Raw genomic sequence first — 27,747 nt, 5'->3', positions numbered from 1 at the left:
TGCTTATAACTGGGATGCTCCAATTCTTCATTCTAGACACATGCTGACCACAGTGAAATCCAAGGACTGAGGGAGATGATTTAAAGCCATTCACTGAGCAAAGAGCTGCTTCCAGCCAGCCCGAAGAAACAATTAGTACAGGAGCAAAGGCTGGACTCTGACCTCTTTAGAAGCTAGGTGCCTGAGGGAGGCACATGAGGTGACTCACAGCAGGGCAAGATTCATTGAACCAGAAGGGGACGACTTAAGGAAGCTGACTCTACTTTTCTCAGCTATGGTATGCAGCTGAGAGCAGGCAAGTTCTGCTTTTGGAGGGCTCTTTCCCCCTGGGCAATCACAGAAGAGAAGAGTGGGAATGACCCTGAGATCAGAGACCAGGACCTGGGGATCGCCACCCCACCGGGGCTGTGATTTAGAAAGCAGGGTGCTGCCTGGGGAGGGCAGGTTCTGTTGGGAGGAGAAGGCAAAAGGAGATTCATTGCTCGCCCCTTTGCACAGCAGATTGAGGTGGCTGAACAGATGGGATCACGTATTGCTGGCTATTTTTCTCTCTACTACCTGTAGTGCAAGTCTGGAAGCCTTAGAGAAGCCATTCTCCTGCAGCAGCATGATAGGACTACCAAAAATGCTTAGTGCTTGCCTAGCCCAAGACAAAGGAAGCACTGTTAGAGTGTAGTGTTTAATGTGCTCTAATGAATATTCAAAAAAATTATTTATGAGGCCAAATATACAGCCTTTACCATGAGTTAAAATGGTTACAGTAAAGCCAAGAAGGGAGCTTTAGAGTTTGACAAAACCAGCTTAAGAATATGCAAATTTGGTGAGACTTTTTTTTTTTACAATGGATTGGAAAATAGCTGTCAGAATACCCTTACCATTCGTAATATGGTGTTGCACAATCATTTCGGTGCCACCCCAAAATTTTAGACACTAGATATGTAAGGACATTTAGATACCCCTGTGAATGCAGTGGGGCCTTGGGGTGAGATTCAGCTGCCTAAGCACAGGTGTGTAGTGCCTTTTCAGGTGCCCGATGGTACCTAAAACATCTGCACAGGGCAGGCAGACACGATGTGGGATCTGCAGGGTTCCCATACTTTGCTATAGAGGCAGCTGAGGAGGCCACCCTATGGGCAATACGATGGCCCTGGGCATTCACGTCGAGGCACCCGAACCACTTTCTAGGTTTTGGGGCAGCGTTTGCTGCAGCTGCAGCGATGCCCAAGCTGGCTCTATCCTAATGTTGCACTGAGCAGCCTGCCTCAGCCCTCGCTGGGGACTTCTGTATCACACTGCACTTTGCGGGGCAAGACGGTCGCAGTGGGGAGGATCCCTGTCCAAATCCACAACTTTCCAAGGGAGGAATATTTTAATTCCAACCTGTGAAACCTAAGTGAAAATAGGGGTCCTAAAGATTATATTTTATTATGTGTTGATAAAGCACCACAAAGATTATCAGTGCTTTATTAAAGGTTTTTAATGTGGGTGATTGCTTATATCCCAGTCAAAATCTTCTCCATCCTACATAGGTATTTATCTCAGCTAGCAGATTTTGTTTGCTCAGATCCAAATTAGAAAGTATTTAAAGCAGATAGCACATCTCTAAAAATATACTGAATTTACAATGAAGCTTTAACATTCGCTTGCTAAATTTCACACATCTCATTTGATTTCTGAAGAGAAAAGGTAAACACAGAAATTTCTTTCACCAGTTCTCATGCACTGCCTGCAGCAAAAAAAAGAGGACTATTTCTTATATTACCACCATGTGTTTTAAGTAGAGAACAAATGGCCATTCCCTTTACAGGCAAGAAAGTCAAATTCCTGACTGCAGTTTGTGCCATTTTTTTTCTCTTTATTGGTAATGCAAGCTCCTGTGCAAATGGAGGGGCTGCTGTTCAGACCTAGTTGAATACAACAGGGGAGAATGAGACCAAATTACTGCTGTCTGTCTTAACAGGACTTTTTAATAAAATTTACTTTACATGGCCCTGTGTCTTGCCAGGTTAAATTATCGCTTTTAACATGTTCACATTCTTGTTAATGTATTTTAACTGCAGTGCAAAATGTTAGGGTAATGGGAAGAGCTGAAAGCGGAATGGTTACAGTGAAGCCCAATTGCTGCCTCTATTTAGATAATTTTCCTTCCAAGTGACAGTCCATTAAATACCTAAATTGTTTTATTTGCTACTAAAGAAAGTCTTTGCTTAGTCTTTGGTGTCAAGAACTAATGAAAGAAGCCTAGAAGAAAATCTGCCAGATTCTGTAAAAGTAGACATGCATATTATGACATGCAGAGTTTGTACAATGTTGGTTTTTTTTTTACTTTGTGGAAAAGTGAGAGGGTACATCATAAAAGGTATTTTTTAGAGATTGCAAATGTTTATTTCTCCCTTGATTTTTAAAAGTAATAGTTTCAAAATTCAGGCTTAGTGAAATGCTCTGGTCATTACTTTAAAAAAGTCATTACTTACAAAAATCTGTATATTAAATATATTTGGTATCTTAGTACAATTCCATTATTTTATGGCACTGAACAACAGAATATAAAAAGGTTTTCAGCTTTAGTATCATACCAGGTCTACCTTGATTCATATTGCAGGGTCCAATATAAATAATGTTTTGAGATACTCAGTTACCCACATTTCAAAAGGACTTCTGTAAATCAGATTACATGATATGTTCTCTTCCCCACCCCTGTTCCTCTTTGCTTGCTATGGCCTCGCACCTGCTAGCTCTTCACCTCTTCTCCTTCTCGTGGTTCTTCCAGCTACAGTGGCTTAGTGCAAATACCCTTAACCTAATTGGAAAGATAGCAGGAATTACCACAACCGCCTGATATGCATCTCCTGAGTCATGTGCTCATAACCAAATGTTATGAACACTCATCAGCTGAAGAGTTAAAACTGTCATTATGCTTTTACGTTTGAGTACATTATGCTCTCATATTTGTGTATATTTTTCTGTATATTTGCAGTGTTGTCCCACTTGGGAAGAAATATAATTTTTTTTCTAGTGTTTAGGAAGCTATACTATGGAGCATTATATTTTGGTGAGAGACCCCAAGATGTCCAAGTGTGTTGGGGAGTTGACATTTCACACAAGGGTCTGACTTCCAGAAAACGCTAAGATGTCGACCTTGGGGAAAAAAACATGGAGCCCTGAGCCATCCACAACAGGTTTAAACTGATGAAAGAAGAAAAGATGACTGTGTGGTCTAGTGTCTGGTGTAATGTCTGTACTTGGGAGTATGAGAGGTTTCAAATAGGGAAAATGCAGAATGCCAATAAAATATCAGAAAATATGTACAGCAAGTTTTAAACAGAATTCTTAATTAGTTGCAGAAAGAAACAGTATACAAAATAATAATCAAAGGTGGCAGAAGAAACTTTCCATTATTAAGTTAAAGAAATTTTTTTTTTAAATTGCTTTTTATGACAGAGTGGGAAAGTTTTAGCTTTGTTTACAGTTCCAGAAATATCTTATATCAAATTTATAGGATTGTTTTAGTTACAGCAATTCTTTTTAAAAGAGGCTGGCCCTAAAAATGTAACAAGTCAGTAAAGAAGTTTTTAGAAAATACTGCTTTCCTCGTATTAAACACAGCGTCCATTTTGATGCATGCACTATACATAGGGCTCTATTTCTACCCTAGCATGTGTGGTGTTTCCTTCCATCCGACAAGACAGGTCTTGTGGATGGTGTGTACTGGCTTGACTAGACTTTAGCAAGGAAGTTTATTTCACATAACATATAGTGTTATGAAATATGTATTTTACTTAATCTTCTGCCATGACACTTGAAGCAATGGATGTTAAAGAAGCACCACAAATCAACAGAGCAGTTAGATGGGAAAAAATGGACGCTCTCTTTTTTCTTTTTTGCCTCTTTTTCCTTTTTTTTTTTTTTTTTTTTAACAATATGAGTCAATTATAGTTATGCTGGCTGAAAGACATACATTTGCCTGTTTGTAGACCCAAGCTGAATGCTGGTCTGCGATATGGTTCTTACAACTGGTACCTCAGTAGTCACTGGATTTAAGCAGCATGTGAAAATTTGCACAGGATCAAAAAACAAAACCAGCCTATAAACTTTGGGTATGACCTCCAGAGGTCTTCTGGTCCAACCTCCCTGCTCAAGCAGGGCCACCTAGAGCCATCTGCCCAGCACCATGTCCAGTTGGCTTTTGAATATCTCCAAGGTTGGAGACTCCACAGCCTCCCTGGGCAACCTGTGCCAGTGCTCGGTCCTCCTCACAGTAGCAAAGTGTTTCCTGATGTTCAGAAGGAACCTCCTCTGTTTTTTGTTGTGCCCATTGCCTCTGGTCCTGTCACTGGGCACAACTGGAAGAAGCCTTGCTCTGTCCCCTTTGCACCTTCCCTTCAAGGATTTATAGACATTGATGAGATCCCCCTGAGCCATCTCTTCTCCAGGCTGAGCAGTCCCGACTCTCTCAGCCTTTCCTCACAGGAGAGATGCTCCAGTCCCTTCAAATTCTTCATGGCCCTTGGCTGGATGCTCTCCACTGCATCCATGTCTCTCTCATACTGTGGAGCCCAGCACTCCAGCCGTGGCCTCACCAGTGCTAATCACTTTGGCACAGACTCCATAGCAGAAACCTCTGACAGACAGCTACCCTGGGACAGTCTTTCCTTATCATAAAGATCATTTGCTGCTGTCAACTTGAGGATTAGTAATGCCCAAATGCTCAGCCCAAAGGGTGAGAGGAAAAAACAAAGGGGCTGCAGGATTCAGAGCTGACAGGACTGTTCTGTCAAGAACAAAATCCTTGTTTCCTTAGTTGTATTTAGAGGGGTTTTTAATATCCGTTTAAGTTATTATTCCGGTCAGTCTGACCAGCCTGAAAAGTCAAGAGACTTTTCAACACATTTTTACAAGTTGGATTCTCCATTAGACTCACAGTAGGGCAGTCTGCACTGCCGAACTTTTTCCCTTTTAAGTACCAGGCAACAGCTAGATAATGCTGTGTGCCATTATTATCCTAATCCATATAGCCTATATAATCTGTATGAGTTCCTTAATATTTTACTATGTGAAGCAATTTCAAGTACTATGAAACCCAAGAGCTTGCAGACATAGCCAAATCTACTTCCACAGACCAAAGCAGTGGTACTTAAACACATGTTCAAATACGTTACTGAATTTGGAAGCAGCATTTGTGGTGTGTCATCCCTGAGCTATCCTCTCACCAGGAAAACACAGAGTGGAATCATCAGTAGAGGCAAGTTGCTTTCAATAGGGTCACAATGCCCCACGGTTCTGCAATATTTTTGTTGTTTCAGAGTTTGGAGTATTTAATGGGGACATCTTGGTCCCGAGCGGTGCCTGACAGGTTCACAGTCACCCATGGGAGGAGGACCCAGCTGCTCTGGTATGGCACAAGAATGGCTACTGCGAGGTTGCATTAAATGGATGTCCCGCTCCCCTGAGAGGACACAGCCTTTGAGGAATCATTTGGGACCTGCAGCAGCTGAATGCAGGAAGCTGCCGTGCACCCTGTCCCCCAGCCCCGCTCTGCCATCCGGCTCGTTCAGGTGGGGATGATGCTCACAAAGATACAGTGTTTTGCCAGTTTCTGCAGTTAGGCCCACAGAGATGCTCAGGTGTGTTCAGACCATTTACTCCCCTTTAAGCACAGCATGGAAAAATCATTCTGGAAATTATATGGCAAAATCAAGTGACCAAATTGCTGCCTACACTTTCCTCTTATGCAGCACCAGAGTAGAGGCTACAACACTTGCTACCACTACAGTGAGCAGCCTGTAATGTATTCCTGTACTGTTAGGTACTCCAGCTGCTGCTTCCTTATGCCATGAGAAGTGCAGCAGGCCATGTAAATGCAGTACATTTGGAAAAATAATTTTGTGTGGAGATTAAGTCATCCAGAATTTTCTTTTTTTTTTTTTTTCTTCTGGACTAGTACAATTTTTTTCCTGAGAGAAGCTAACCAAACAATAAAATCCCACTATTTACAATCCAAATAGCATGGAACACTTTCTGCACGAAAGCTGTGCCACAGTCTCTAGGCATACCTTGGAATAGAAAAAAAAAAAATCCAATATCAGCCCAGTAAATATAACTGTATTTATCTTAACAATAACGTCTTCTTTGTGACACACCATTTTCCTTTCCCTCCTCGCAACTTCAAGAAAGAGTTTTGGAAAACATGTTTTTGAAATACCTCTGTGTGTGGAGCTTATTAAATTAGTCTGCTTCTTTCAGTATATATAAAAAAAAATAGATTAAAACTCGAGTCATTTCATGGTCTGAAAAGAGTGTCAATAAAAGTGAAATAATGTTTGTGCAGTTTAGTAAGGCGGGTTAACCTTTTGAAGAACACAGCAAATGCTTTGTGGAAAAAGAAATGACATTCACGTGTCCTTTTGGCTTTGCAGAGGTAGTTTTGTAATATATCATGAAAGAGCTGCAAATGCATGTATTGAATGGCAAATATGCTGATCATTGCCCCGTGGCAGGTCTAAGAAAGGCGGCAGTCAGAGTACACAGCAGAACTGTCTGGGAGATCGGTTGCCGTGTCAGTTTTGACATCTGTTTTGGAAGAATTTTGTCTGTCTCTAAAGCAGTGTGATCCTCAGTGTACAGTCACTTTGGAAGTGTTAGCTAGTCCACGTAGTGCTGAGCACACTGATGCTTTGAAGTGTCAAAAGCTGCTCGAGATATTTTAGCAATATATAAGCCCATTTCCTTTGATAGAAGATTCAAGGCAAGGCTGTGGGAGAGTGACATTTCTTCTGGAAGATTACACCCATTGCTATATTAAGTGGCAGAAAATCTTCCAGTCACTCTAGCCTTTGAAAATGATGATCTAAAGCCTGAGTCAATGTGCTCGTATTCTTCCCCTGACTGGGTGGCTGAGGATCAGGAAGTGTCTCCATTGAAATAAACTGACTGGGGCTGCAGGAAAGGGAAGCAAATCTCTGGGCTTGAAAGAGCCCAGAATTGTGTCCATCCAAAATGGAGAAGGCAGGGGAACATGATACAGCGTGGAGAACTCTGCCCAGGTTAATAATTTTCCTGCATGCATTCATTCTGTTCCCTGTAATAGCTTATTGTAATCTTAAAAAATTAGTTCATTATGAAAGTATTTTTTCCATTCTGTTAATTTGAGAGACTTTTACAATTAGAATTCTTAAACCAAACTCATTTAATGTTCAAAAAGACAGAATTGCTGCTAATTAAAGATAACAGTAAATCAAACACATAAAACAATCACATGCTGTACTGAATACGATTACAACAGCCAATGTATTGAATACTGTGAGATATATCCTCTGTTGCTGATGGGAAAATAGGCTGTGTCTTCTCTGATATTGGATTTTTCCCCCCTGCTCAGGTACCATTTATCCGTTTTTAAAAATACTGTTGTCCTGCAGATTAGTTGCGGGCAGCAAGGCTTTTCATACTTTGGCTCTAATTCCCCATTATGATACGGCACTTTGTCTTAGGCATTGCATTGCAAGCAATAGCGAAGATTTACTTTCTACCAGTAAATGATGTACAGGCACCAGAGCCAATCCTTCTATTGACACTGTCTATTTAAACAGCTATGGATGGTCCATCAACCCCTGTGCTAACAGAGAACAGCATACAACTCTCATCGTTACGTTTCTTCACAGTTTTCTTCATCCTCCAATTTTGTTTCCCTTACTGGTGATTATAACAGGCCACAATGGAGCAGAGCTGGTTAACAAGCAAGGCATAAAACAAATTAATTATTTGTTTGGAAACATGCTAACTCACTCAACTTGAGTGGAATTTTTAGGTATTGAATTAACTGATTAACATCCAGACTTGTGTATGTCCCTGCAGAGTCAGTGCAGTGGTACTCAGCTCCCCATCTCGATGATAGGCAGAGACACATATTATCTTGGCATCAAATCAGATGCTAATTTAAATCTGCAAGATGAATTCAAGCTCCCCTTCAAGAAAATCTCAGAATATATGAATAGATGCTCAATAAGACAAAGCCTTGAAATCTGTTATTGTAACAGTGATGACACCGATAGTGACTGGACTGAACTTACTCTGGGGAATACACCATTAACCTCAAAGCCTGAGCATAAGTTCACCTTATTCCATGTAAATTAAATTAGAATCTAGAGAGTCATATAAGAAGTAGCCAAGAGGGTCTAATTTTGCCTCAAGAGTGACCCTTATTTATGAGATTGTGGATATACACTTGATCCAGCATAACATGAATAGTCACACTGAAGAGTGAATTTTTGGAGAGTCATTGACCTTCATATTTCAGACCATTGCTATTAGCACAGAAATAAAATACTAGAACAAGGATACAGCTCCTCTTTGGGGAGACTTATAAATGTTTTAGGACACTTTGGCTGCCAGCAGATGCTAACTAAGCTAGAACGATAAACATAGTCTTCAAGTGGTTCTCTTTGTAGACACTGTTTATCTGCCCAGCTTGCTGTAGCTAAACCAATGCAAAAGCCAAAGCTGTGCTAAAGACATGTAAGTGCTCCTGAGCAAAGAACACATCCGCTCCCTTTTAAGAAGCAAAGCTACCTCTATTCTTACTTACAATGGACTCAGACCTTGGCCCAAAACTGTAGAAGGAGCATGAAAAAGGAGTGTAACTCTTGTCAGTTTTTCTCACTTTCAGGGTTCCTTGAGCTATCAGAAGGGGATAGAAACCTATTGTTTGTGAGAATCAGGCCCAATATATTTAATAGCAGAGGAATATTAGAAATCTGTTCAAGAATTAATAAATCAGGCAAAAAAAAAAAAATCTAAGCATTAATTAGATTTGGAGTATATCACACATCTCCCAGATCAAGGACCTTATAATGAAAAATGAGTTTACGGATTCCAGTTTTCCCTGTATGAAAGAATCATCCACTCTATTTTTATCTCCAATTGTTCTTGGCAACCTATGCCTATCTGGGAGTGCTCTGGATTTTGATCCAAAACCCTCCAGTAAACGACCTCATTAAAAATATAGCAGTGTAGCATAAATTGGCAGAAAATGGTTGCAGCTTCCAAAAAGCTAAATCTCCCAATATACCCAAATACTTTGGCAACTGGGGCCAAATGTAGGTATAGCTGGAGGATCTCTGCTACTTATGGACAAAGAAGTGTTATGATTTAAGCCCTATTTGTTCCCAGGTTTACTCTGGATTATGCTGTTACTCGATTGCAATGAAGGTCCTACTAGGGCTGCTTTTCAAAATGAATGTTTAAAATCCATGAGAATAAGCTCTTTATTTTGTAGACATAGCCTTGTTTTTGTAGCTACTTTTAATCATCATGATACAAAAGCCACGGATTCAGAAGCATGCACAGCACCATTTATACAAGAGGTCTCAGGTCACTTCTGTTTACATAAAACAACAAAAAACCCAGTGATTATTTCATTCACATTTCTCAGCATGTCTAACTCAGAACCAGAAACACTGCTGTAAATAACATGGGAAAATATAGGTTGTTACTAAAAGCTAAGGGCTACTTTTTCCTTAGAAAAGGATCACTCACCTACCAGCATCCCTGGTCTTCTGTTGCTCAGAGCACCAACGTGTTACATCTTCAGTGTAAACTGCTCAGAAATTGTGATGTTGGGACAGCATTTAAAAGTTAAGGTTTCCTCTTGAGTTTTGTATGGAGTCAAGCAAGAGCAGGACAGATTATTTTATTTTACTTCTGCGACCTGGTCCACCTTCCTCTATTTTTATAGATTTAAAGGAAAGGATTATTTTTTGAAAGGAACATAATAAAAGCTTCTTTTGGAAAACATGTGTTTACAACTTTAAACAGAAATGCCTACAGTTCTGATTATGTAGAGTCATTAAAGGAGTATTTTTCTTTTTTTTTCCCTAGAGTATTTATTCTGTGCTCTTGACAGTCCTTTTGGCATCATCTCCTTCAGCATTTCCCATTACAGCCAATTATTTTATTATGTCCCCTCAAAACAGAGGTTTCCCTGGGCTCAGGGACTGTTCTTCCTGCAAGGAGCTGATGATTTCATTAAGCAAGATGTAGTAAGGGCTTAGTCCTGAAAACCTAACGCAGGCTTGCTGTCACTTGTCACAGCAATCCGAAGGAAAGCGCCGGGGAGCCCGGCCGCTCAGGCAGGGATGCCTTGCTGCCTGCCAGAGAGCACATGGCTTCCTCTGTACCCCACCTTGGTGCTCCCAGCTGCAGGCTGAAGGGTCAAAGATGCCAGCCTGTGAGCATGTGGCTGCCTGCTTGCTCCAGCACCTCACATTGAAGGGAGAGCCCAGAGGCTTCTCATGCTTATTATCCAGCATACAATGAATGCTCTTGGGAAACACAGGGCTTGGCATGCAGAAGAGTTGATGCTCTGCTTGCAGCGTGCGGTGGGTCGACCTTGGCTGGCCGCCAGCTGCCCACCAAACCACTCTCTCCCTCCCCCAGCTCAGCACAGCAGAGGTTACATGGATGGATTAATGCAAAGTGTGATGGATCCAATGCAGCAGCAGGTTTTCTTCTCAGCTGCATTTCTTTCATCTTCCCCTCAGACCCACCAATCATTCCCTTCACTCAAATAAAATTAAATCAGTTAAAAAGTGATCTTAATGTTAATTCAGCTGAAAACTGAGCTGGGGCCTCAGACTGCTTCAGTGAAGTTCATTCACAGCCATTTCTCTATCTTGTTTTTTTTAGAGGGACTGTCCCATAATGTGCCCATGTTTCCTCCACAGAGAGCAATACCTGTTCTTCATTCTAGCCCCATGGGTCTTCTTTTTCCATGTGAGTTCTCACACAGCATGGACATACTTTGAAAAGGGGAGTAGCTGAAGCACCAGCGCTCTTCCACAGTGCCTGCTGCTGATCGGAAATGGCAAGGTGAGATCCTCGTAGGTGCCAGACAGAATCCTCTGATCACCTATATGCCTTTCTAACCCCCCTCCCTTATCTACCCCATTTTCTTAGTCTACAAGGCAGCTGAATAAGTGAGGGGCTTTTGAGGGAGTAAAGGAAGGGAGGAAAGGGAGAAGACTTGGACTGTGGTGGGATCAGTGTTACCCCTTCAGCACTGGACTGGCAAACCTAATGTCCCACAGATCCCACTCCCCTCCTTTAAGATTTGCTGGGGAAAAAACAAGACTCTCCACCATGCTGAAGGAGAGTGTCTTTGTCTTCATCATTGACGTGCAGACGTCCAGATGCTGAGGAGGGAGCCTTGGCTTAGAGTCTCATGGGAGAGTGTGGACATGCCAGGTGGAGGAGAAGAAAGGCTGGGGGTCAGGGCAAGGGATGGGTATCCATGCACACAGACAGTTTTTAGGAAAAACCGTCCCTTGAAAGTATATTGACTTTTCCATGTAGTATCCCAGGGGAGGTAGAGCCACAGCTGCTGTGTCGGGTTAGTCCCTGTCTGGATTGCATTTGCTTCACCACCTGTTGCAAATGGGAAATTATATTGTCTATTGTAGAACAAATGACAGACTTTAATAGCAAGCAAATACACAAGGGCAAGGCTGCAGCTCTGCTGGCTTTATTTTGACCAACTGCAGCTCCATGAAGAGAATGCCCAGGGGAGAAGAAATGACCCTAAGCCCTGGTAAGAGACTTTTTAGCAAAAACGGAAGAGAAAATTCACTATTTACCCATACAGATAGAGAATAAGGAAGTAGATAAATAAATAACGGCTCTACTTTCATTCTCATCTGCTAGCAAAGAGATATATCTGAACTCCAGTTTTAGTTCAAAGGACCGCAATTTATTTCTAGATGCTGAAATTTTTACAGAAACCAACAGGTTTTCCTGTCTAAATAAAGTATGGGAGAAAAAGCTGTAAGGCATACAGTAGCTTTAGAAATCTTATATGCATGTTACAGTGAAGATGGGAGAAAAACAGCTACTAATGCCTAACACACCACTGAATAATCCACTCTGTTACCATGATAGCCGCACTGGTACCTTGAAAGAAATCATGCTTGTGTGAATGTGGCATGATGAATGACAAAAATAACCTTGGATCTTCAAAGAGCTGGAGAAAGAACTAATCAATCATGTTCTGTTTCATTCTTTTTAAACAACTATTGTTGCTGATAACAGGTAAGTAAATAGAATTTATTCTCCCAGTGGAGGAAAGCTGAATTAGTTGCCTGATGATAAGCTTCCATACTGTGAGCAAATTGACTGCAGATGCTTCAAGCTCGAGGGTATGTGTATGGTCAGAGGTATCCTTTCTGATGAAACAGAGCATTTGTTTTAAAGGCTGTCCAGCTGATGATGCTCACCCAGCAGGGATTTGCAGGCTGCGTTTTGGTGCCCATCTCCCTTACGGACCTGGCCTGGCAGCACCAGGGCTTTCCCTGCTCAGGGACCCAGTACAAGGCTTCACAAATGTGGGAGTCAAACCCTTCTGAGCAAGCCTAATCCTGTAGACACTGGAAAAAAACGTCTGCGAGCTCCTATGTGTGGAGTAAATCTGTTTGGCCCAGGGAAACGGGGCTTGAGTGTTGCACTCAGGTGCCAGATTGACTGAGGAACTGTGAGTGAGTGTGAGCGCGAGTGTGTGCTGGGGGAGTCTGTCTCTTGGCTCGCATACTTGCCACTGTCCAGATTTGACAGCAGGTCTAGAGTTTTGCATTAATCAAGTCCTGAAAGCTTCATGAAAATAAACAGTAATACAGGTCAAAAGACCATCTTAGTGCTTCCTCCAAGGGGAAGGCTGCTATGTAAGTTCACCTCTTACTATATACATATGCCAGAAAGATAAAATAAATAATCCCTGATTCGCACAGTAAAAAAAAAAAAAAAAGCAGAGATGAGGCAGTTTGCAAATTCAGAAATTCCTGTAGAAACTGTCACTATAAGAATTTTATGAATGATTAGTTACTCATCAAGTCGTTCCTCTCTCCTGCTTTTCCTCATATAGTTCCCCTGTTAACCTACTACAGCTCAATAAATACAATTACTGTGGAGCAAAATAAAATGCCTGCCACAGAAATATGCTTTAAAAGAGCAGCAAAAATTGTGAAGACTCATTGCCCTGTGTGTGGGATTGGGCAAAGGTCTTGTGGATGAAATATTACATGATCACTTAATTAAAGACTGTCTCACAGTGAGCACACACATGGGGAGTGTACCAAGTCCCTGTTAATTCTGGATGCTTTTCTTAAATTCTGAGTGCTTTGTTCTGCAGCCTTTTCTTTTTGTTTTTGGTTTTTTTGTTTTTTTTTTTTTAAAGGCTCCTTTGGAGTTGTTCTGGAGGGTTTAATTATTTCTTCAAAAATCATTTGAACTTTAGCGGAAGTATTGTTTATCCCCACAAGTACAGCATAAATCTTTGCTTCCTGATCGCTTTTGCTACTGGAGCAGTGGGGGGTTGTGCAAGACGGTAAGCCAGCTGTTTGGAAATGAGGGAAGGTGAGATTCACACATTGTTATTGGATTTCTTAGATGTTGACGGACATCAGAAGGGTGGAGATGCTCCTGGGATCAGCCTGGCTTCTTGGAGGGCAGAAGACCCCACTGGCTACAGACTCTCTGACTCTATGCTGTCTCTTTTAACTTCCCTTTGCTCTTACTCATATTATGTGGTCTTTTATGTCCGTCCATCTCTACCACACATCCCTGCATCCCACCGTTTATCCTATATGCACTTATTCTGCCTCTCCAGTCCTACTCCAGTGCTCTTTTCCCACAAATGCTACCTCCTCAGACACACCTCTTTCCAGGGTCCTTCCCCTATTCAATCCCAGGCCAGGGCTCCTGCCTCTTCAGTTGGCAGGAGCCGCCACACCAGGGTGATGGGATCCCTCCTTCCAGGGCTTGCACTTGCACAGAGCCACACCTGGCTGTGGAGTAAGCTGGCCACAGGCAGTGCTTCAGAATATAAGCTGCCTTCCCCAAATCTCTGACAAGGATGTCCACACTGAAATAACTAATTTGTCATGTGGGCCAAAGGAACCATTAATGGTAAGACCAGGCCCTTGCCCAAAGCTGTTCATTTGCAAAAATATTGTGGGGAACAAAAGTCAGCTGGCAGATGTTTTTTCATATGGATCGTTTCCCTGCAGTTACTGTAAAAGCCAGCAAAACTGGCCGTCATATGGAGACTGTCCGTCTGTGTCACGGTGGGTGCTGCTCTCCATTCCACCTGGTGTAGCAAAGCTCTTATAGCAAGGGGACAAATGTCTTGGAGAGGTAATAACAACAAGAGTTTACTTTGCACCTCCTGCAATCTTTTTTCAAACAAAATGTTTTCTACTCAAATGTCCAGTGTACCTTCTAAGACATTTAGATAACCTCCCTTCCCTCGAAACCTATGGTAAGGTGTCATGGCCGTATTTGCAGAGCAGTATTTGCAGAGGTAATGAGATGTGGGGCTATCTCTCTAGAGGAGCTCCGAGCTTGGCTGAAAGCAAGCCTTTTGCGATTCCCATCCTCACAGAGCCACATAATGGTAGAGAACTGCGATCCAGAAGCTAAGCTTTCATTAAAGCCAAAATAAAACTCATATATAAATAGAATATGAACCAGGTCATTCTTGCCAATCAGAGTTTGCAGACAGTCTGAAATAATAGTTCTGAGCAATATATAAACTGTTCCCATTCTTCTCAATGTGATGTTAACTAGGAAATCTAATTGTCGCAATTTAAATGTCAGCATCATTAAATATTTTGCTACTGAATACTCTAGCAGAAACATCCAGCTAATGTGCTCTTACTACATTCACAGACCACCTCCCACATTTTTTACTGTGTGCCAGATGCACCACTGGTCCGCTTCAGTCACCGAAGCCTCCAAATTCCTCCCCAAAACTCCTGGGCTACAAGGTATTTTGGCATTGTCAGTCCAACAGCCTGGGAGACATCTTGAAAAGGAACAGTTTGGAAGAAGATAAATAAAATTCAGTGCTGAAATTAAGAGCACAAGGAATACTTTGCAAGCAGTAATGCTCATTTAATTCAATATAATACTGATTTTAATATTCATTTTTATATTCAGTTTGATACAATAAGATGTTCATGATTGCATTTATCTGGATCTGCCATGGCATTTCAGACAGTTTCATTCCAGTTTGTTGAAGAGCTGGTAACAAAGATGTTGGCTAGAAAAATAATGCAACGCATAAAGATAAATATTTGTCAGAAAAATAGTAGATGGTAGCTGCCACTTCCTCAGTACAAGCACTTTTCACTGATTGTCGCACAGGCTGTGCCAGAGGCCATATTCAACCCTGAGCACATGGCCTGTTAAAAACTAGCAATTAAACTCTTGCTTTATTTCACCATCCACTCAAAGCTTTGTTTTTAGTTAAGTTAAGAAACTTTGCTTGAAATATTTGAATCAACTGGTCGTTTCAAACAAGAATTGAACTTTCAGGCTTACTCCTGATCAGCAGCAATTAATAAACTACATCATCCTTTCAGTTACTGATATACAAATTTTAAAAAGGCATTGAATAATCTCCCAGAAGGCAATCTGACATGGAGGACTGTAGTAAGCAAAGACTCGCTACATGTTTTTATCCTTGATGGCAGTTGTTGTCCATAGGCTAAAACAAAGCTATGAAGGCCTGAAGAACAGAAAGTTGCATTACTACGATTATGCAATTGAAGTAAAGGAAAGCTTGAGAGCATGGGAGATGATAGACAGCTAGAGACTAGACTAAGAAGTAGATGGCCTGAGCTCCATCAAAATACCAGCAGAAGTTAACAGATGACTGGAAATGTCAGCAGAAGTGCTGTGGGTAGGGGGGTAGGAAGAGTAGGAATATATGGTAAAGATACATGGCACAAACAGAGCTCATGGGGCAGCTAATGACCTAGGGTGAGTGTGCTTGATGTGTGGACAAAAGTCATGATCACAAAATACACACTCTATGCGTAAAAAATCAGAGAGGTTTAATAACGAGACAGGTTTATATAAAAGTGCCATGGTATGACGTTGAGCTGCTGAATAGTTGGATTGTCCTGCAAATCCTGTGGTCTGTAGTGCACAACACTGGGCTTTCTCTCTGCTGCAGTGCTGGAAGGGTGGTTCATACATGGCAGCTCCTGTGCCAAAGTAAGCCCTGCAGCTGGGGCAGGCTGAGCTCCCAAACAGCTCCTTGAACGTGCCTATGGCCAGTGGGTGAATGGTTCTGGACATGCCACTGGTGGACCTCAGCCCCAGGCACCTCTACTGCTAAATATAATATTTGTCAATAGGAGAGGCAGACAGAGAAGGAGCCAAGGCTGTTCAAGGAAAGGCACAAACACTTCAGGTGCTAGCAGAAGAAGGTGCCCAAATTAAGAGCTGAAACCCAAAGAATCTGCAAACAGGGCACCCATCCCAGTGTGGCTACCAGTGGGCCGCTATGGGGAGCATGCATTGCAAGCCATCACTTCTCTGAGTGCTTGCAATGTCCATCAAACGACAAAATATTTTGTAGAATTTATCTTTAAAAATCATGGGCTTAAGGTAAGACTAGGAGCTAGAGTTACAGTCTTGAAGACAAAGACTATACCTGAATCCCTGACTGCAAAACACATTTAATGTGAAAGTCACCAGGCATGCTGCAGAGATGGGGGGAGCCAACGACACTTTTAGACTGATTCTCCAGTGTCTCTTGCATCATAGAGGTATAAACATCTTCTCCAGGAACTACACAGATGGTGCAAACTGAACAACCAGGTCTCCAAACTACTGCTTTCTATCCAGATGTTCAGGTAAGACCCATGCAACTGAAAGGTGTCTCCCTAATGATGGCATCTTGGACAGGAAGACAAAAGAGACCTTTTTATGTCAAGGCAGGAGTACTTACCACAATCATTCTCCTTTAGACAATAACACTGCTGTCAAAATCAAATTGAATGTTTTGTACTTTCAAATCTGGAAACAAAAGTTTCTTCTCAGAATCACCTCAAGGTGAGATTGAAATTCAAATTGCAATGCACTTTAAAATGGGGGCCAGTACAGTCTGTGCAGTTGTGTCAAACTTTTCCAGCTTGCCAATTTGCTTGAAATAGGGAAAGCATCGTTTGGATGAGTACCCACTGTGCTCTCAAAATAGACCTTAGCTGTGCTTTTGGAAATAACTGATCAATGAGCACTTTACTATCGAGACTTGATTTCCTATCAGTGCCATTCCTCCATAAAACTGGCACACTGCGCTGCACTTCAAAACTTCCCTCATTACGTACTCCACAGAGGCCCGTTACTCAGTCAGCCTTACCAGCTCAGCACATCCTTTTCTGATCTTAGTGTCTCTTAACCAAAAGTGTAGGGTGGCTACTGGTTGTTTTGAACTACCTCCGAGGGTTAATTGATAGCTCTTTGGATGCAACTTTGCCATCACTTTTGGAATGATAAACCAGTGGAAAAAAGGATTGGTAGCCAGGCCATGGAGCCCAAAGATCCTGGAGTTCGCATGCTCAGTGAGGAACTATATAAGAAAAATTCAGATGGGAACAGCATTGGGTTTCTTATGGTATTTTGTTCTTCCTCTGTCTTCTCATGTCTTTCCAGTCTGCTAGTGCTCAGAGTGGAGAGCATGTGTGGTCTCACCACAGCCATCCAGAAGGAGAGAATTAGTAGTCTGCTCCATGCCATGATTAAAGAAAATATGCTTGTAAAATAAATACAAATTGACTGGGGTATGAACATTGTCACTGGGAATGAAAACGAACCTCAGATTTTAAAGTAGTATTTAAAAATCTACCCAACCATAGAGGACAAAAATTAGAAAAATAACCAGATATTCTGTAAAGGGTCAGATCTGTTTTGCAGCAGTCTCTTAGGGCTCTCCAGGGAAGAAGAGTCTCTGGAGGCAAGAGGAATCTTAGCTGCCGAAGCAAGTCTGTCACAAGGTCTGGAGCTGATCTGCGAGTCTCACAGGATGGTGCTGGCTGCGAGTACAGTATTCCCAAGTAAGCAGTGCTTTATTGTGTGCCATGCTGCAAATACTTTTGCTGTTCTGATCTCACCAGACTCTGAACTATTCTCTTTTTTACTCCTGGGGGAATCTCACAAAGGAGAATTATAAACAAAAAAACAACCCCTTTCTCTTTGTTCTTGTGTCCTCTGACTCTTCAGTGAAGTTCTCCTCCTGTGAAGAAGAGGCCTGAACTGGAGCTGAATGGGTAAGCTGAGCTGAATAAATACATTTTCATGAGCTGGGATCTCAGAAGTCTTCAGCAGTGGAAAGTGCATTGCTATAGATCCACCAAAGCATTTAAAAACTATGTCCAAGGCTCTCAGTACTGGTGATATTTGACCTATAATAAAAGTGATTTATTTGGCATCATCCCCTCCAGGAAAAAACCAAGCTAATGGCTTATTATTTGATAAGTGATTTCAATGGAAACATTTCTCACTCTTGAATAATGTTTTCATCCATAAAAAGTGTATCAAATCGATGGTAGAGGTCTTTGCTAAAGTAAAAGAAGGATTTGGAGACTCTTTGAAAAGTCCTTTGTTTAACTCGAATAGTTTATATAAGTAATATGATGACATTTCCACTTTGAAAACTACTCTCACCAAAAATACAAGAATTTTTTAACCGAGAAAGCATCTGTTACCTGGTATAGCTTTTGCTCTAATGGTTTATTAAAAATCGAAACACAGAATTAATGTGGGGTTTCTTCCACTTATGCATGTTATTATAATTCTACTTTGTTCAGCAGCCTAAAAAAGGGATTTCTTTTTTTTTGCCCTATTTTCTTTCTTTTCAAGTGAATAAACATATATATAAAAAAGACACAACACATAACATATATTTCCAAAAACATTTAAAATAGTTTTTTTTAAAATTGCTTAGTTGTAGTAATTAGAGGAATTAGGATAGTTTCTGCATCATTTATTTCGCAAGGAGCAAAAAATGCTGGCCAGAAAGTAGCTGAGTCATATTTACCTCTCGTAGGTGCCAGCCCAGTAGCTGAAGGCACTCAGAGATAATTGTAGGCAGCTCTAGAGTTATCCCTGGGCCAACAGGGCTTTGAAGGGCCCTGCAAAGGGGCACTTGAATTGATTGAGGTAGACTTCAGGAAAAGGAAAGACAAATAAAGATTGGAAAGATGAGGGATTTCATTGGCTATTTGTTAGACGTTGAAAAAATCTTGATTCTCAAAAACCTCATGTTTGTGTTTACCAGCAGTACAAAAGCTCACTGGTGAAAATTTTTATGGAGACATCATTCTTAAATACATATCGCAAAATATTCGTAGAAAGCCATTTTGAAAAAATAACTGGTAGCATTTGTAACAGCTAACCTATAAAGTGCCTCAAAATATTTGCCTAAACTGCTAGTAAAGAGAATTCAGGTGTATTTTCTCCATATTATCAATTCATTTTTATTTCATAACAAATGCTATTTTATTGGGAATTAACCTAGACTAGTGAAAATGGCCCTATTTCTATTTCTATTCATAAAAAAAATATTAAGATAAGAACCAACCATGGGAGTCGTCGTCATCCTGGCAAGAGTTACCCAGAGCAACAGTTTGCTTATCAACCAGAGAAGATAGAGTTTTCCATTTCGCTGGAAGCACGCGCAGTGCTTGAAAACATTCCTTATCTCTCTATGTCCAAAACGCTGCGTGGGAACCTAGAAACGTTCCCTCCTATTACACCCATGTGGGAGATGGTCTGAAGTCTGCAGGATGCATTCGGTTGAGCCAAGTAGTTCCCAGGACTCTTAAATCCTAAAGGGTTACTGTCCAAAGCAAACTGGAGATGTCCAAACCTACATCTCACAGCCTGAAGGTTTTAGAGTTCTCCACAGGACTAATTATTTATTAGGACCTTGCTTGGGCCTGGGATACAGCGAGTGAAATTGCATTTGAGTCTGACAGCATGATATCTACCTCTCTCAAGTCTGTGCTGGGCCATTAGTATCCGTATCAGCCACATCGGCCAGCCACACACTGGAACACAATTTGAAATGTACGTTAGGAGCAATTGTTGATGGTTTCCTGCCTATAAGCAAGATAAAACAGATTATATCTACAGTCCCAAGGCACTTTTTTCCTTTTGGAATGGTAATATTTTCTAGACCAAAATACAGTTAAACTGAGGAGTAGATAAAAGTGGATAGTAAACTATCCTAGATTATCATATTGTCTTTTATCAACATTTCCTATAGATATGTTTGTAGGACTGAGGTTATAAATCTAGGATTTTAATTATAGAATTCTGAAGTTAAGAATATTGCGTTTATGCTGTCAAATCTTTAATTCTGAGTTGTTCCTCCCCTGTTAATAGATGGAACGGTTTTACCAATGAATGCTATTGATTTTTTTCCCCAGTTCTGGAGTTCAGACAGAAGTATTTTCATTTTTCAGAAAAAGCATTTCTGCAACAATAAAATTTGTTTGAGCTGAACTTTTACTGTTACTTCTACTGCAACATCCATCTTATTCCATAGGATTTACTCTCTCTATAGAGACTTAATTTACAAAGGATAATGAATAAAAAATTGTGCAATTCCTACAAACATCTGGTATTGATGTAAGGTGTTTTAATGCAATAGAAATAGAAAGTTTCTGCATAAGACTTGGGAAAACTTATCCTGTCTAGGATAGAACAATCCATAGTATCACAAATTTACCTTCAGTGTGAGGAAAAGTTCCTCAGCACCATCGTGCTGATTGAACTGTCTCTTAGCTTTTGTATTTTATCACAGTAACCTTTGGTAGTCAATATCCATTAGTCATTTTCCTTCTGTCTTATTATAAAACTGAATTAAAATCTCAAATCCTGCTCCAGTAACCTGCCTTATTAACTTTATTATAAGCATGAAATTTAGTCAATAATGTTCTAAATCAGGCGAACACATAATGGTTACGTTTAAAAGTAATTTTGTCCTTTTAGATGCTTTACCAAGCCAGGTACTCAAGGACTAAAACTGCATCAAATTTTATCAAAAGAATATAAAACATTTTAAAAACAGTTTTGTAAATAAACTCTAAATGTGAAAGTTTCTTGTATCATAGAATGTCCTGAGTTGGAAGGGACCCACAAGGATCATCAAATCCAACTCCCGTCCCTGCACAGGACAGCCCCAAATTCACACCATGTGTCTGAGGGCGCGGTCCAAGGGCTTCTTGAATAGCGTCAGGCTTGGCGCTGTGGCTGCCTCCCTGGGGAGCCTGTTCCAGTGCTCCACCACCCTCTGGGTGAAGAACCTTTTCCTAATACCCGACCTAAACCTCCCCTGGCCCATCCTCCTGCCATTCCCTCCAGTCCTGTCATCGGTCACCAGAGAGGAGAGACCAGCACCTGCCTCTCCTCCTCCCCTTGTGAGGAAGCTGCAGACCGCGATGAGGTCTGCCCTCAGTCTCCTCTTCTCCAGGCTGAACAATCCAAGTGACTTTAGCTGCTCCTTGTACAGTTTCCCCTCTAAACCCTTCACCAACTTCGTGGCCCTTCTCTGGACACTCTCCAGTAGCTTTATATCCTTCATGTCCTGTGGCGCCCAACACTGCACACAGCACTCGAGGTGAGGCCGCACCAGCACAGAGCAGAGCGGGACAATCCCCTCCCTCGACCGGCTGCAATGCAGGGCTTGGTGCACCCCAGGACTCATTTGTCCCCCTTGGCTGCCAGGGCACACTGTTGGCTCATGTTCAACTTGCTGTCAACCAGAACCAGAATCAAGCTAAAAGATCACAGTGTAAATGCTAAGAAATAAGTCTGTAATGTTAATTTTGAAGGCACAGTATGTCCTCTGAACTGGCAGAGCCGCAGGCTTATCAGAGAAATGGTAACACATAAAACACATGGTTGACCTTCTTCACAAACTGCTGATCATGTTTTTAAGGTTTTATATCCATTTTCCCACATGGGTGTCAGGCCCCACTCTCTGCCAGGGAGGATCATGGGGGCCCTATCAAAATCAGTGCCATACACTCGTTTACACAGCCCACAGCTCCAGTATATGTCATGTATGGCACAGTATGGGCAGGTATGGCTGAAAACATCTAGGAAAGATTTTTAGCACATAAGTTTGTATGAGAAAAACAGACTGAAAAAAGGGGTCTTCACCACTGCAAGCAAGACAGCTGGCTAGATGACGTGTGTAAGGTACAGTAGAGTGGGACAAAATGCTGTGAATAAACCATAGAAAAAGTTACAGCTTTCACTAAAATAATACATACCTGGAAATTCATTTATTCATTTTTATTTTGGGGGACTTTTAATATTCTTTAGTCTTCATAGAAGTAACACTCTTTAGTCAGAAGACATATGACCCTTTCTGCATTGTTAATATCCCAGGATACAATCCTGCTGCTCTTTACATGCTCTTTCATGTTGCCTCACTGAAGCGATGACCTAAGTGGCGACCATTCAGTCTTGCTCATAAAAACCACATTAATTACAGGTAGGGTTGGGCTGTGTGGTTAGATTTTTTTTTTTTAACACCTAGTCTTCACATTAATATTCAGGTTAGAAATCATAAGTAAAGCAGATGGATGTCTTCTGCAGGGCCAAGTTTCAAAAGTGGACAAGATATATCCTTTGTCTACAGATTTGCTGTCTTTCCAGTAACACTTGAAAAAGTATCGCTTCAGTTTCAGAAAGCTTTTTTCCTCCGCTCATATGATTAAGAAAGATGCTACTGGCATCAAAGAAATGAACTTAGATATACCCACTCGCTGCTTCGGCAGTTGCCTACGTTGGATTTTACTGTGTGGAGCTAGTAAATCACATAAAAGTAGTCAAATATGTCAACGCATTTGTAGTTATTATGCCTAATTGATGCTATTCTGTATTTCTTAATGCATTACCTTTTGTTTGCAGGACCTACTTCATCCTTCAGCTCATTTGAAGTCTTTTTTTTTAAGTAGGGCCCTCATGAATGTTAATAATCTCTTTCTTTCTATAATAAGTCAGAAGCCTATTTGTCGTCCTGTTTTAATCTTTAGTTTTGATCCCTTTATTTAACATTGAAAATTAAATTTAAAAAAAAAGATTCCACATTGATACTCACCCGAGACGAACATTATCTCACTAAAGAATTATTATCTTCTGTCTTTCAGTCACTACTGTGAAGGGGCTGGCATAATTTTCTGGATTTTTTCTAATGATACACGTACCACTTGCTTTTGCAGAAACTTTTGCAGCTGTCAGGAGGTTTAGCCCTTCCTCTCCAGAATTTGAAATCTGTGGGCTAATCAAGGAGAACAGCATGGCCTGAAAACACATGTAAGTCCAATAAATACTCCTCTTCAGTACGTGCAATAGTCCTTTTGTAACAGATTCATGATCCGTGCTGTAAAATCACATATGACAACCTAAAGGGTTGTAATAGTAACTGTAGCAGTAACTGTAAATGCCATAGAGGAATGCCATAGTCAAAATATAATGGCTGTCAGGAAGCACCTTTACAAATTTTCTGATCCTCAGAATGTTTTCCACTCACTTGTCATCTTTATTTTCTCCACTATAAAAGCCTAAGCTTTAAAACAAAACAGTAAAAAGGCAGGTATATGAGCATGCTCTGCTAAATGTCTTCTTAGGCTTGTGGCTGCTCACACAGAAATAAAACCAGCCTCACCTACAGCTGGACCTGGCTGTTCATGTCCATCCTTTCCCAGCTGGCCGGAGGCAGGACACGGCTGTTTTCTCAAGACCAGCCAGCTGGGGATGTGGCCAGGGGCTGCGAGAGGGAGAGCACAGGCAGGGCAGGGCAGGGGAAGCCTCATAAATCACAGTGCCTGCCTTGGCACCAACTCTGATTCCCAGCCCACCTACCCAAACTGGGACAAACAAGTCCCAAAACATCCTTGGAAGTGGACCTTTCTGGCAGCAGTGTGCACAAGCCCTCACCATATGGAACTCACCCTGTGCAAGGCAGGGCTGAAAACAGGCACTGCCCCCACAATCCAGGACTTTCATGGGAAATCCACCCTGGGACAGGCAGCCAGAGGTCCAACACCATTTGGTTCGAGGGTTCGAGCTCCAACTGCTGCACCAGGGCTAAAACACAGGTACAGTTGCTATAGGAAGGTGCAATTATGTCCTCCACTATTGTACATTGGGAAGAATAAAATGGAAGGAAGGAAGAGAGGAAGGAAGGAGGGAAGGGAGGGAGGGAAGGAAGAGAGGAAGGAAGGAGGGAAGGGAGGAAGGAGGGAAGGGAGGGAGGAAGGGAGGGAGGGAGGAAGGGAGGGAGGAAGGGAGGGAGGAAGGAAGGAAGGAAGGAAGGAAGGAAGGAAGGAAGGAAGGAAGGAAGGAAGGAAGGAAGGAAGGAAGGAAGGAAGGAAGGAAGGAAGGAAGGAAGGAAGGAAGGAAGGAAGGAAGGAAGGAAGGAAGGAAGGAAGGAAGGAAGGAAGGAAGGAAGGAAGGAAGGAAGGAAGGAAGGAAGGAAGGAAGGAAGGAAGGAAGGAAGGAAGGAAGGGAGGGAGGGAGGGAGGGAGGGAGGGAGGGAGGGAGGACCAAGAGAGAAGTCAAAAGCAAGGGAATCTGTTACTTGCAAATGTTTATAAGATTGTAATCCATAGGCTCATCCTAAACTCAGGGGGATCTAAATCCTTTTCTCCTCCCCTCTGCCTACATATCAAGACTTACCTCCCACGTCCGAGGGCTATGCACACTTCCCACCTCAGCCCTTGCCACAAACATCCCTCTGCTTCCCCAAATCGGGTGGGTGCATGAGAAGACAAAAATGGGGAAAATGCCATGCCGTGCTTTGGGTATCTAAGTCCTTAGCATTGCAATGGCGTAGTGAGAGGCAGGGACTGATAGGGGATACACCAAAATAAATATTCCAAATAAATATTAATCTGTCTTTAACTGCAAGGCACCTGTTCGTTCAGAGGATTAAGGCATACATTTCTGTCCCTCTGCGTTCCTAGACTTCTTCTGTGAGCATTGGCACAGAAATGCGGGCTAGAATTTTCACCTTCAAACTGAAGCTATATTTGTTGTGCCAGTGAAAAAGCCCAGATTACAAACAAACAGCTCAGACTAGAGAATCACAGTTTCTACTGTCAAATTAAAAAGGTTCAGTCGGACATGACAAAAAGCATTTTCTGTGGGCTTCATGAACACGTTCATAGGGGAGGATGGCTTTTCACAAGCTGAAAAGGGACACATTTAAGGCAAATGTAATAAACCTTTGCTGCTCCAGTATTATATAGCATCCTGAAGGGATTTATCATGTCACTGGGGTAGAGAGCGCTGCTTCTCTTGAAGCGTTTCCACAGACAGCCCCAGGAAATCAAGCTGCGACGCACATCTGGATGCTCTGTACACAAATGGCATTGCATTTAAAGATGAGGTGTTGGCAAGAAAAAAGCAGTAGTCCGTGCACGATTACTCATTTCTGCAAATTCCCAGTTTGACAAGAACCACGAGTAGACTGAACAGCTAAAGTCAGGTAAGAGGGGTTTTTGGCAGCAAGTGGGGTTTGGGTTTTGGGGTTTTTTTCATGCCACAGAGTGTCCATATATAAAACCTTACCTGGAGAACCATTTAAAGGACAGTTGACTAATATTTTACCATTTTGAAAAAGCTGTCAGGTCACGAATCTTCAAAAAACATAGAAGGAAATGTGAGATACTAGTAGCATGCTACGATCCACTGTTTGCACTAAAATAACAGGTGTGAAAGATTAATACATTCTGAGAAATCAGAACTGCTTAAAAAAATTCATCAGGCTGGAAGTATTTAAGCAGCTGAAAGAGTTATTCATACAAATTAGATCTTGCTTTACTGTTTATCCCTAAAGGAAGAAAGGTTTCATAACTTTGTGGGAGACGCTGTAAAACTCCGAGGCTGTAATACACATCTTTTTCAGACTGTTTCGCGAGAAGAGTTCTAATTGATAGCTGGATGGGACCTTATATGGGTTTATGGTAGACTGATTGAAGCACTGTACATTATGCAGTGTTGTAGTTGGATAAGGCTGCTCTTTGTGGGATGCCAGAGTTCACAGAGTTCTAGGGTCACTTCAAGTAGAAATTGTTTTGACGAGCCAGGTAAAATCTGTTTCTTAAACCATAAATACTTTTTCTGCCCAAACACAGGAGGAGCGTACAGCTCCCATCCCAGAGATCTTCTTTGGGGCTTTTCAGGGTTGGAAAGAATAAAAGCAATTTATTCTTGGCTACCTTTCCGGGGCCACACACACTCTGCCTGTCCTGCTGCCTGCTCGCTTTGTGCTTCTTTCCACCCACAAGCTAATGCAGAGCTTCAACCAAATCAATGCACCATTTCCTGTTTTTGCAACCAATTTCCAGTGAAACCCCTCTAGCCACATGGCCGAGCTTCCAATCCAGCCTTCCTATATTGTGTTGCACCTTGGGCGGTGGCTCGTCTTGTTTCAATTACCGCTAAACAAATGAGGCTTTAATTTCTCTTTCATTTTGTTTGAAAGAAAGACCATCAGCATGCCCTTCCACTTCAGTGTGGTCTGTGATTGTTCAGACTTCACACTTGCAGGCAGCCACCGGTCGTGCCCAACAACACAATATGGCTCTTGCATATTCAGGTCAACCAGACCAGGGACAGATGTTTCTCTGGTTTAACTGCACTTTTGGCCCGGACTGAGGAGCCGCTATAGGCCAGAACGGCCAGTCTGCGATACTGCCGTCTCCTTCATCTTGACGTAGCTTTCTGATTGGAAATTGTCTAATTTGTTTTAATTTGAAACATGGGAGTGTACATGTCCTGTCCCAAACTTTGAACAGAAATACTTTTCTTTCAAACTAAAGAACATACCTCCTTTGCATGACTAATTGAGAGATCCATTTGGATTTATTGAATTTTTCAGATTAACACAGACATAAATTTGATGGGAATGGATGAAAAAATGTTCTTTATTTTACAAGCATAATGCAGTTTTAGTGTACTAGTATGTTGTTGATGATGTGTAACATATTTTTTTCCGTCAAAGTCAGAAAGTGGAATTTCAGTGGAGTATTTTGCTGTTTTCTCGTTGAGAAGTAGGAAGACTGCTGCTCTGTGGGGCATCTGAATTAGCCGCAGAATCACAGGGCAGCTGAGGTTGGAAGGGACCTCTGATGGTCGCCTGGCCCAACACCCCTGGTCAAGAAGGGCCACCCACAGCTGCTTGCATAGGCTTACATCCAGATGGCCTTTGAATACCTCCAATGAGGGAGACTCCAAAACCTCTCTGGGCAACCTGTGCCAGTGTTTGATCACCATCACCATAGAAAGTGGGGTGTTTTGTGTTCAGATGCAATTTCACATGTTTCAGTTTGTGTCCATTGCCTCTGGTCCCATCACTGGGTACCGCTGAAAAAAGCCTGGTTCTCTCGTCTTCATTTAGATATTTATACACATGGGTAAGGGTCCCCTGAGCCTGCACTTCTCCAGGCTGAAAAGTCACAGTTCTCAGCCTCCCCCCATACCTCAGAAGCCAGCATCCCTTAATGATCCTCAAGGACCTTTGTTGGACTCTCTCCAGTGAGTCCATGTCTTTCTGGTACTGGGGAGTCCAGAACGTGACCCAGTGCTCCAGCTGTGGCCTCACCAGTGCTGAGCAGAGGGGAAGCATCACCTCCCTTGACCTGCTGGCAACACTCCTCCTAATGCAGCCCACAATAACATTGGCTTTCTTTGCTATGAGGACACTGGCTGACTCTCAGCTTGTTTCCACTAGGACCTCCAGGTCCTTTCCTGCAGAGCTGCTTTCCAGCTAATCAGCCCCCAGCCTGTACTGGTGTGCAGGGTTGTTCTTCCCCAGGTGGAGGACTTTGCATTTCTCCTTATTGAACTTCACAAGATTCTAATCTGCCCACTTCTCAAGCCAGCTGAGGTCCCTCT

General features: G+C 42.0%; 1 long non-coding RNA gene across 2 annotated transcripts; it reads left to right on the top strand.

The window, feature by feature from the left end:
• On the top strand, positions 1–25,994 carry LOC135311943 (uncharacterized). 2 transcript variants are annotated; one of them, XR_010371499.1, is made up of 4 exons: positions 1–17,885; positions 18,052–18,098; positions 23,067–23,160; positions 25,132–25,994. It is a non-coding gene; the product is annotated as an uncharacterized LOC135311943 (long non-coding RNA). The 2 variants fall into 2 exon arrangements; XR_010371498.1 differs by having other exon boundaries at positions 25,088–25,994.
• The last annotated feature ends 1,753 nt before the right edge of the window (positions 25,995–27,747 follow it).

Source organism: Phalacrocorax carbo, chromosome 2 (assembly GCF_963921805.1).
Source record: "Phalacrocorax carbo chromosome 2, bPhaCar2.1, whole genome shotgun sequence".
In the NCBI taxonomy this organism is placed as follows: Eukaryota; Metazoa; Chordata; class Aves; order Suliformes; family Phalacrocoracidae; genus Phalacrocorax; species Phalacrocorax carbo.
Note: the sequence above shows the minus strand (reverse complement) of the source record. Positions and strands in the feature narration are given on the sequence as shown.